At 41.6% G+C, this 12019-nt stretch overlaps 1 long non-coding RNA gene across 2 annotated transcripts in view; it reads right to left on the bottom strand.

Moving 5' to 3' along the window:
* LOC138172506 (uncharacterized) overlaps positions 1 to 11134 on the bottom strand; it is a 51702-nt gene extending 40568 nt beyond the window's left edge. For both annotated transcript variants that reach the window (XR_011171138.1, XR_011171137.1), the window contains exon 1: positions 10853 to 11134. This is a non-coding gene — a long non-coding RNA (uncharacterized lncRNA). The remainder of the gene's footprint in view (positions 1 to 10852) is intronic.
* Positions 11135 to 12019: the final 885 nt, after the last annotated feature.

Raw genomic sequence — 12019 nt, forward strand, 5'->3', positions numbered from 1 at the left:
CTCTCTCTCTCTCTCTCTCTCTCTCTCTCTCTCTCTTTCTCTCTCTCACACACACATACACACACACAGGACTTGGTTTGACAGTTCTTGTCAAATCATTCATAGCATTTCTCTAATTAATTTTCTTTTTTTATTTTTGGGGGGGAAGGGAGAAGGCAATTGGGGTTAAGTGACTTGCCCAAGGTCACACAGCTAGTTAATGGTCAAGTGTCTGAGATCAGGTACTGCACCACCTAGCTGCCCCTCTAATTCATTTTCTACAACAGACATTAGCATGCAAGCAATGTTACGTGTATGCTATATGGCAATATGCTATATTACTATATTCACAGTGGAGTTTGTTGTTACTTTGCTAATGCTAAATAAGAGTATGCCAAGACAAGTCAATCAAATATCCAATGAAAGCATTATTTCTTGTTGCCTTTGGGTAAACAATGGAACTGACTCCTTTAATGACCTAAGGAAAACTTATGAGATATCTTTCCATTTTGCTACTAGTTCTTTAATCAATCAAAGGACATTAAGCTCCTTTCTGTAATAAGCACTGTGCTAAGCACCAGGAATACAAAAAGAGGCTGTCAAAAGACAGTCTCTGCTCTCAGGGAGCTTACAATCTAATGTTATCTAATCATTATATTCTGCTTCCAATTGTAGGGGAGATAAAAGGAGGAAAGGTGTGGAACATCCAGAGTAGCAGATTTGGAGATAAAGGAGCTGAACTCAAAATCTAGTTCTGCCACTTACTGTTTGAGTGCTATCAGTCCAGTTACTTGCCACATCTGAACCTCATTTTGTTCATGTATATAAAGAAGTGACTGGAATACATGGCCTCTAATCTCTTCCAGATCCAGATTCATAATCCTAAGAATGTTAATATAATTTAGGTTCAATGAGCCTCATTAGTATGCTAACCCAAGTGGTCATTGGACAAAGCTCTGATATTTAGGAGAACAACAGCTAAGGTAATATTTCTAGGTTGTCTAGAAACTTGTATTATTCTTAGAAGCTTTTAGCTAATTTTCTTCTACTCAGTGACAATTCACTGACAAGCGAAAAATGGGTCACACAGAACTTATGACTGATCCCTTATTTTTGTTTCAAGGGTCACAATGGACAAAAGGGTATTTTGTGTCCAATCTGCTGGTAATGAGCTTATCCATATTTAACAAGACTGATCCTGGGATAGCGGAAACTGTCAGTCATTGAGACTCCCAGGAAGGAAAAGAGGGAGAAGGAAGAAAGGAGGATAAAGAGGAGGATGAGAAAAAGAACTTACATTTCTATAAGAACTTGAGGTTTACAAATTATTTGTCTCATAAATACTTTTTAAGATAGATAATGTGAATATCGTCTTCTGTGCTCTTCTAGAAGTGAAAAGGGATACGGATAAGAAAAATGGCTGGCCGGGACACACAGCCAGTCACTGTCAGGGGAGGATTTTGAACACAGTCTGAGAGAAGTTAGAGAATAAATGGACAGATAAATGAATGAATGAATATTGTCCATAGGATCCTGGATATGTTGTCCAGGGTTCAAGAGGTTGATAGAGCTGACCACTTATTGTGTCTGTTTCCACCTCAGACTTTATAGCTTTCTCTTTCTATGATATATATGTACACTTGATACAAATGTATCCACATTTATAAGTCTTGAGATTTCCTGTGGTGACCGCAAGATCTGGAGGAAAAAAAAAAGAGGGGAAGGAAGGTAAGAGGTTCAAAGATAATACATACAAAATACTTTGTAAACTTTGAAGCACTAAATAAATGCCTGTTAAGAATTCTCTGTAGTGGAATCAGGACATAGGATTTAGAGCTAGAAGTATTCTTGGAGTTTGTCTAGTCCAACCCATTCATTTTACAGATGAAGAAACTGAGGCCAAGAAGGGAAGCAACTTAGCCATGAGGGTAGAGATTATTTTACTTTAGTCACTGTATCCCCCAATACCATGTACAGTGCCCCCCTCTCCATCTCTTTTTGGACCAGACCTGTGATTCATTGATATAGGAAATTCCCAATGAGGAAACTCCTTCAACTAAAGCAAATTAGCAACCATTCTATAATTTTTTTTTATTTTAATTTAATTTTAATTTTGTATGGGTTCTAATCTTTGCTAAAACTAGTACAATATGACTAAAGGATTAATATTAAGATTATTAATTAATTAATATTAATTAAATAAAATAAAAATTAATAAAAATATAATTAAGAGTCTTAGAGCATTGGAAATGGGAGGTTAAGTGACTTTCCCAGAACCCAGTTCTTCTGACTCCCAGGTCAACCTTCTAGCCCCTGCTTGGCACATGGTAGGTGCTTTTTAAAATGCTTGTGGAATTGAATTCTGCCAATGTCTTCTGGTTACAGACCCAAGATTCTTTCCACTATAACATTTATTGACTAAATTAAGTCTAAGAAATTAATAACAGGGGAAAAAGAGGAAGTCAACTTTTCTCCCACCCCTCATCTCATACATTTGCACTATCTTCTGCGCAAAAGTTAAGATTTGGAGGTGAGGGCAATGAGGAAATAGCGAAAATAGTAAAAATACATTGGACCAAAAAAACATGCACACATCACTAGATGATGCAACTAACCTATTCAGGGTTAGCTGAAGCTTGAAGAGGGTCATATTAGAAACATCTATTCACATGTAAAAGATGCTCTGATCACAAAGCTGTGCCTCAACAGAAAGCTGTAAGATGATGAGGAGAAGCCCAAGCTTTATTTCATCTTCCAGGAAGTCCTCTCATGCTCTAAGTCCCTAGCTATTCACAACCAGCCAGCTGACAATACCACTCAGGACAGATCTTACCTCCCACCCTACCTTCAAATTTCAGTCATCTTTTACTCTTTCACCTCTGTCTCTCAACTCAATAAATACTTATTAAGCACATACTATAAATATGTATGTGTGTGTTGGGCCCTATATATGTACACATATATACATATATATATATATATATATATATATATGTATGTATGTATGTTTGTTAGGCCCTCCACAATGTCCAGATTTTACAACATTGAGAAGGTTTCACTTACAGCTCTAACAGACTGCTTTCTGAAGGCCAGGTGACTAAGTATAAAGGTATCACCAAAAGCTAACTTTATATATCAAAAAACAAAAACAGAGTAGCATCCCTAGTAGGCTGGTGGTTGGCCATAGCAACCCATGAAACAAAGAAAAATACAAAATGGTCACTAGTCATTTGTGGCCCCCCCTTCTGCTTCTATAGTTAGAGTAGTAGAAAATGAGACTGTGCATATAAAGCATTATTCTTTAATATACCATAGAGGAAATATTGACTTAGCTGCTGGTACTCTAAATATAAGATCCGCGTCCAATCACCAACAAGTAGGCATAACACTAGAGGAAATGAATCGTGTGAGTCTTGATAGGCTCATTGGTTTTGGTTTTTTTTTTTTGGTTGGTTGGGGTTTTTTTTTTTGCTTTTTGGAGGGCAATTGGGGTTAAGTAACTTGCCCAAAGTCACATGGCTAGTTTTTGTATTAAGTGTCTGAGGTCAGATTTGAACTCAGGTCCTCCTGACTCCAGAGATGGTGCTCAATTCACTGCGCCACCTAGCCGCCCCGATAGTGTCATTGTTAATGAACTCAGAAGACAAAATGAAGTTGCAGGTTAAGTAGAAAGTTGATTCACAAGTCATTCTTGGAAAAGTAAATAAGGAAGTTGGTACAGTTTGTTTTAAAGTGCATTAAACACAAGAAACAGCATCATTCATTGAAATCATGGGTATGGGTTAGGAAAAAAACCTTTTAATACTCAATGACATCAGTGCAAAGATGGACAAGAGGAAAGAAAGCAAAAAAATTTCGGGGGGGGAGATTTGGAAAATGAAAATATGGTTCAATAATAAAAAAAAAATCCATCCTCAGACACTTACTAGGTGTGTGACCCTGGGCAAGTCATTTAACCCTGTTTGCCTCACTTCCTTATCTATAAAATCAACTGGAGAAGGAAATGGCAAACCACCCCAGTACCTTTACCAAGAAAACCCCAAATGGGATCATGGAGAGTTGGACACTACTGAAACAAGTCAACAACAGAAGTAAAAAAGGAAAGAATTCAAAGGATTGTAGACTATGCAGAATCCTCATATGTTCTTCAAGAAGTTATTTGGGTGGTACTGAACACAGCAACCACTAAATAATATTACCAAAAAATGAAACTCTTTATTTGCTATCAAAATGACTGCTTATTAGTAATAATAGTTTAGCATTTATATAGCACTCTAAGGTTTGCAAAGTATCTTACATATGGTATCTTATTTGACCCTCATAACAATCCTGTGAGTTTGGTGCTATTATTATCCCTATTTTATAGATGAGGATACTGAGTCTGAGAAAGGTTTAGTGACTTACCCAGAGTCATACAGCTAGCAAATTTCTGAGGTAGGATTAGAATACAGGTCTTCCAAGTGCAAAACCCAATGTTCTATCCATGTGACACCTAGCTGTCTAATGCAGGAGTCATTTTTGAATCAGCTATCTATGTAATCAGACCATCAACTTATTAAAGCAAAGATCAAAAGCAATAACAGGGGCAGCTAGGTAGCACAGTGAATAGAGTACGGGCCCTGGAGTCAGGAGGACCTGAGTTCAAATGTGGCCTCAGACACTCAACACTTACTAACCATGTGACCTTGAGCAAGTCACTTAACCCCAATTGCCCAGGCTTCCCCACTCCAAAAAGCCCAAAAAAAGCAATAACAAATTAAAAGGGAGAATAAAAATGAAAAGATATGGTGAGAAATCGTGGCAGTTCCAACTTGACCAATTTAAACAAGCTGTTGAAACAGAAAACAATGAATATAGATCAGATTCAGAGCTAAAACAGATCTCCAAGGCCACTGAACTCAGTACTCTTATTTTTCAGATGAGAGCAATTCAGAGCCAGAGAGGCTGAGTGACTTGCCCAGAGTTGCACAGGTAGTAAGTAAAGACAGAATCTGAACTCAGGTTTTCATGATTCCAAGTCCAGTACTCTATCCATCCTGCCTCCAATGTATTGATTAGTCCCAACCCTGCTTAGCTTCCAAAATCAGATGAAATTGGGTATGTTCAAAGTAATATAGCTGTTGATACTGATACAAACTCTCACCCTTTCCCAAGAAAATTTAACCAATGGAAATCACTTGCCATCATGCAAACCAAAACTGCCTCATTCAGCAAACATCTGATGCCTTTGCCAAGTGGAGACATATGACAAATAAGGGCAACTCTAGTTTAGAATCACTGATTTGTAAAATAATGCAGAGGAAGGCAGAAGATTATTAGCCATATCACCTCACAAAACAGCAAGAAGTAATGGACAGAAAAAAAGCTAAACAAGAACTTGAGAGATTCAACTAAGGTAGATCAACCCAAGCATGTTTAAAAGTGAAGCTGAGAAGACAATAAACAAAAAATAGAAAATATATATAAAGATGTATATAACAAATGTTTCACCATCAATGATAAAGGAACAACCATATTTGGACTCTGACAACATAGTGCCCAGTGTAAGCAGACCTGACACTAAGGAAGACAGATGAGAAAAACAGTGGGACTTGATCAATTATAGACACATAAAATATAAACTATAGGGAACAGAATTTTGAAGTTGTTGAGAAATTGATTCAAGATATGGAAGTGGATAGGATACCAAACACTTAGAAAAAATCACAGATGTTATACTACTGAAAAAAGAAACAGAAAAAATATTAACTGGCAATCCATATGCCTACATTTTGATTCATACAAAATACTCTAGGTTATCAATGGTAACCTTGATGAACATACAAGAAGGTTCTAGGCTGGCTTTCAAAAACAACATTCCAGGGGGTGGCTAGGTGGCGCAGTGAATAGAGCACTAGCCCTGGAGTCAGGAAGACCTGAGTTCAAATTTGACCTCAGACACTTAACACTTACTAGCCATGTGACCTTGGGCAAGTCACTTAACCCCAATTGCCCTACTTTTCACCCTCCAAAAAAAAGCAAAAAAAAAAAACAAAACCCCAACAATATTCCACACATCACTATGGTTAGTTACATAGCTGACAGAAAGGCATGAAGAATACAGGATTCCACTCTGCTTATTGTGTCTTGTCTAGATGAGAGGTCAGCCAATTATGAAACGATGGCCAACTCAGGGCCACCACTGGTTTGTACAGCCTACAAGCCTCTGGACTCCTTTTGTTTTTACTCCTGAACCATGTTTTTAACCTCTTCTTATTTTTTCAGTTCTTCCTTTTTGCCCATCTTTGCAGAGAGGTCACTGGGTTTTTACATTTTAAATAAAATAAACCTTTATTTTAAGATGGAAAAACCATTCTTAGACCTGGTCCTACAAAAACAGGCCATGGACAGGATTTGGCCTATGTACAGTTTGTGAGTTCTGGTCTGGACTATGACCCATAGCTTGATGAACCAATCATAGAGCTGGTCCACTGGTGTATATATACGTGTATGTATACCCTAAATAGACATTGCACATGAACAATCGATTGGGCACAGAATTTAATAAAAGTAGAGGAGGTGGGCAGGACAGAATTTGGTCAATTGTATTGTGCTTTTAATAACTCTGAGCTTCTCCCTGAAACAAGGCCCATTTAAAAAAAAATCACTCAATCTAGACCTAGTGAACTGTATGTCTATGAGTCATGGAACACCATAGTCTCTAAAGAATTAAAGTTGCAGGTCACCCAAAGGACAGTGGAGAGGTATATAGTCTGTATGAGTAGACCAGAACATATTACTAATGAAGAACTGTGCAGAATCAGCATAAAAGATATCATCAGAGAGATTCGTGACCAGAAAGGAAATTTAGCTAGTGTATATCAAGAATAAGGAGTGAACACAATTTATATTCTACTGGTACCAATGTTAAGGAATTTAGGGGAAGGCCCCTAGCATTCTGGGTAGATTCCTCAAGAGGATTTACAGCATATGTATAACAAATAAAAAAGTGTGCACAGGAAGTGATCTGTACTCTCACCCACAACAATGAGCTCACAAATCCATGAAAGTAAGTGCAAGATATTAAATGAGGCACTTGGGATAAGAAGGAAAAAAATTACACAATCCCTGTTTCCAAGAAATTTACATTCTCGGGGCAGGTGATATAACATGAACACAAATAAAGTATATACATGGTAGTAAAGAATAAGGCAAAGGCAAGATCTGGACAATCAATCAATAAGGAAGCATTTATTAACTACAATGCCTACTTTTTGCTAGTCAATGTGCTTAGATGCTGCATTTACAAATATAAAAATGAGATGATCCCTCCCCACCAAAGACTACTGTTCCACGAAAATTTGGGTAGGAAGAAAATCCTTTTAACTAGGACAGGATCAGGGAAGGCTTCATGGAGAAGCTGATATATAAATTGAGCCTTGAAGGAAAAGAGAATTTTCCATAGGCAGAGATGAGAAGGGATTACATTCCAGATGTGGGAAAAGACATAAATGGACAAAGGGTTGTCAAGTCCTGTCAATTCTACTTCCACAATATTCCTAGCATTTATCCGTTCTCTCTGCTCACTGCCTTTGTCCTAATAAAGGCCCTTATCACTTCTGGGATGTGGCAATAATCTCTTTAATATGTTCTCCCTGACTCCATTCTCTCTTCTTGCTATATCCTATATAGCTTCACACAGACAAAATAATATTCCTAAAAAACAAAGCAGACCAAGTTCTTCCCCAGATCAACAGCTTTCAGTGACTTTATTCCCTCAGTCTGACTTTTAAGGTCCTTCACAATATGGATCCAATCTACCTTTCCATCTTTAGTTTCTATTCCCCTCTCTTCAAACACTCTAGTTCCAGGCAAACCTGAATATTAATTAGTTCTCTGATCCTGCCAGTTCTCTCTGGATTTTCAAGCATTTCTCATGCCTGAAACACTCCCTCATCTCCAGTGAAATCCTTTTTATCCTTCAGAGTTTAGCTCAACTGCTAACTCCTTCATGATGTCTTCCTGATCCCCTAGGCTGGAAAGGAGCCTTGTCCCAGAATTTTCCTAAGGCACTTTGGATCTCTCCTTTGTTCCCCTGCCCTTGTATCATGGGGCATATGTACAGGTTGCATCCACCACTATCCCCTCCTGGGAAATTAGGGGCAGGAACTGTGTCCCTGTACTTATATGTATCCACAATAGGTACCACAGGACCTTTGTTAAATCAAATTGGACGTTGTAGGCTGTTGTTAAAAAAAAATCCATGATAAATGTGGAATACGAAAATAAAAATATAGATAAATAGAAGACATGAATTGATACAAAGTGAAACAAGCAGAACCAGAGAAACAAAGGGAATTTGATGATCAAACTTGACATAAAAGAAGAAAGAAGAAAATCGACTTTCCTCCTTTATTTTCAAAAGTGGGGCACTTTTGTCAGCCATTCTGGAAAGCAATATGGAGCTCTGCACCAAAAGTTCCTAAATCCTTAGACCCAGTGATACCACTACTAGGCCTATACCTCAAAGAGATTAAAGAAAATCAGAAACTATACTACAAAAACATTTATAGTAGCCCTTTTTGAGATGATGAAAAACCGGAAACTAAGGTGTCCATCAATTGGGGAAAAAATTTGAACAAATGGTGATATATGAATAGTACTTTGCCATAAGAAATGATGGGAGGGATGGTTTCCAGAGAAACCTGGGAAGACTTGTATGAAGTGATACACAGTACAGTGAGCAGAACCAGAAGAATTGAGAAAACACTGTGAGAACAAACAACTTGGAAAGACTTTAAAACACAATGACCAACCAGGATTCCAAAGGACCAATTATGCTGCCCGCTTTCTGATAGAGAGGTGATAAGCTAAATATGTACAATTAGACATGCAATGTGGGAATTAATGTTGCTGGATTGTGTACAATTATTTTTATAAGGGTGTGGTTTTTCTTTCTTTCCTTTTTCCCTCCATAAAGAAAGGGGATCGATGTGGGTAAAAAAAAAAACAACTACTTGTTAATTGAAAATAAATAAAATTGAATTTAAAGAAAAAAAGAAGTGGATGACGGTCGCTGTCGTACATTACATGGATGGTCAGACTCTGCTGGTGCATTCGTTGGTTTTGTTGAATTTTTTTTCTCTTTTTTATTCTGTTACAAGGAATAGCTCTCCGGGGAGGGGGAGAATTTATAATTTTAAATGAAAGTGATATATGTAAAAACAAAAGAACTTAGTAGAAATAAGAGAGGCCAGCCTGCGAATAACCAGAGCTTTGTACCTGTGAGATTCTTGGCAAGAAAACATCAAAGATTTCTTTGGTATAAATACTCTCACCACCAATGTGGTTTCTTAGTTGCTGAGGATGAAAAAACGTATCATTCGGTAATCAGTCTCTCTAAATTTAATTAGACTGGTCCTTAGACAACCGATACAGAGTCCCTGCCCAGACCCATAACCCGAATCCTTTCCAACTTAGTAGGACTTGCCAGAGCTTGCCCTCACTGGCCATAACCTCCCAGAAACTAGTGTCACCTCTTCTTCATGACTGTATGATTCTGGGTAAATTCATTCATTCAATAAATCACCTACAAATAAGAATAAAATAAAACAAAAACCCAAAAAGCGAGCTACAGAAATGCTCATTAACAATGTAAGTAATAGAAGCACTATCTTTACCTCTTAAGATAAACCCTATGGGAATACTGCAGGAGGAAGAAGAATTGGGTTTGCTTTCTCCTCCTGTACTTTTTACCAGAGCTCAGCTAGCCTAGAAGGAGCCAGTTGTTTGCGGCTTTTATAGCCTCTAATTATTCATTTTCACACCTGCAAGGCGGAAACTGTCTTTTCTTTGCAGAAGGTTAAACTCAGCAAAAGCCGGATGGAGAAACCGGCGATCTCTGGGAGTGGGTGTGGAATGAGAAAGCCAACCCAGCCCAAGGAAAGGGAGCCACTCTAAGGATTCTTGGTAAGAGGTAGCAGGATTTTCTTTTGGTTAGTTTTTAAGGCAGAAACGGTCTGCGAAAGATATTCAGCGAGCCATAAAGGAGGGTAAGTTTCTCTGCAAATATAAATTCTAAGTGCACTACACTGAAACGATAACGAGCTGGAGTGGCCGCCTCTTTCGTCGGCCACTTTGCTCCGGATGGGAAGTCACAAGTGGCCACGGTTCTGAAGAGCCGGTCAGCAGCTTCCAGAAGCCCAGACATGTATGTGCTGGTCAGTCGGCCGGCCGGGGCCGCACATTCCAACGGCTGCCCCCTCCCGTCTTCCCCCCCCCCCCCTTTTCCCCCCCCTGCCCCCCGTCCCCGTGCAGCACGGCCGGGCGTGTCTGGGTCAGTCGGCCGGCCGGGGCCGCACCCTCCCCCCCCCCCCCCCCCCCCTTCCCCCCCCCCCCTCCTTTTCCGCCGCCTGCCCCCAGTTCCCGTGCAGCACAGCTCAGCTTCTCTGACAGCTGCGGCCGGCCGAGAGGTTTCCAGCCGCCGCCGCAGCAGCCGATGCTGTCCCAGTCGCTCCCATTTCTCCTTCCCCCTACAGTGGCACCGACTCAGAAGTGGAGCGCGGCTGGGGGAGGAGGAAGGCGAAGGGAGCGGCGCACACCGAGAAAAGAAGGACCCGACTGGACCTGCAAGAGCTTGCTCAGCCTCCCCACTGCCCCTTTGGCTTTCCTGTTCTACCAAGCCCTTTCCCCACCAAGCCCCGTCACATGGCAGCAGCAGCCCGGCCGCCTGTGCGCCGCGCTGCGGAGGGAGGGGGCTGAGTTGGCTGGCGGTGGGTGATGAAACCTCTGAAGTGGATTACCGCAGAGAGAAAGGGAGGGAGGGAGGGAAGGAAGGAAGGAGGGGGAGGACAGGACTGGGCCAGGGGGTGGGGGCTGGGGACCCCGGCCTCACCTGCTGCGGCCCGTTCTCCAGCCGGCTCTGGGCAGCCGGGAGCAGGACTGGTGCTGGGGGTTGGGGGAGGGGAGGGAACTCTTGCGCCTACAGAAAGCTGAGGTTAATTGGGGAGCTATCTATCCCTAGAGAGAGCCAGTTTCGGGGCTTCGGTGTGGGGCCCAACCCAAAACCCCCCGGCTCCTGAGACTGACTCCATCAAACTCAGTCAGGCGGGTTTTGTCCCACACCCCCTGAGCAGCGAATACGTGTGTGCACACACGTACACACACACACACACACACACACACACACACACACCCAGAGGGACACATTCCCAGCTACTAACTTTTCACCCTGATCCCGCAGCCAGAGCACAATACAGCGGAAATCGCTCGGGGGTCTCTTTTGGGGAGGGAGTTGGGGGGTGGGAAGGGGGGTGGGGAGGAGTCGTTCGCCAGGATTCCAGACCAATGCCTTTTCCCCATCCCAAGATTGAAAAGGGCTGCCCCAAGAATGGGGACCGGCAAACGCGACAGCAGTGGCTCTGGACATTCTGGGCGCCTTATGAGGCGCGTATTTGCAGAAGATTCAAGTGGCCATTGGACTCTGGGTCCGCCCTCGAGGAAGGCCTGGGCTACCAAGCTCCTCTTAACTGCTTCGGCTGAACTTATTTCCCCACAGGGAGCGTGCAAAAACAAAGTGGGGGGTTGGGAGACAGCTTTCCACCTGGTTCCCGCGTCCCAGTCCAGACTTCGGCCTGGGTGCAAGAAGAGAACTCATGTGGTACCACCCGGGTCTGGCACCATCCCTGTCCGGTCGGGACGGTTTCCCGCCCAAAGCTATGCAAATGGTAAAACCAGGGGGGGGGGGGGGGGGGGTGCTTAAACAGAATATTATTTCTAGTCCTTCTGCCCTGGAACATTCTCCTCATACCACTACCACCGCCACCCCCAAATCAAACTATGACAGTGACCAGAATTAGTATCCTCTGGGGCTGCGCTGTTTCGCCAGGAACCCGGCTGAAATTTACCCTAGGTTATGCTGGAGGTTTTATGAACTGATGACTGAGAGCAGGGGAAACTTTTCCAAAGGTGCAAACCAGTATCCTCCTCCCCTAAAAAAAAATAGAGAGAGAGAGAGAGACGAAAAGGACCTTTAAAAAATAGACCGTCTAGCTTAACGCCT

Source organism: Petaurus breviceps, unplaced genomic scaffold (assembly GCF_028583685.1).
Source record: "Petaurus breviceps papuanus isolate PSGF00001 unplaced genomic scaffold, PetGlider_PUasm1.0 551, whole genome shotgun sequence".
Classification (NCBI taxonomy): Eukaryota; Metazoa; Chordata; class Mammalia; order Diprotodontia; family Petauridae; genus Petaurus; species Petaurus breviceps.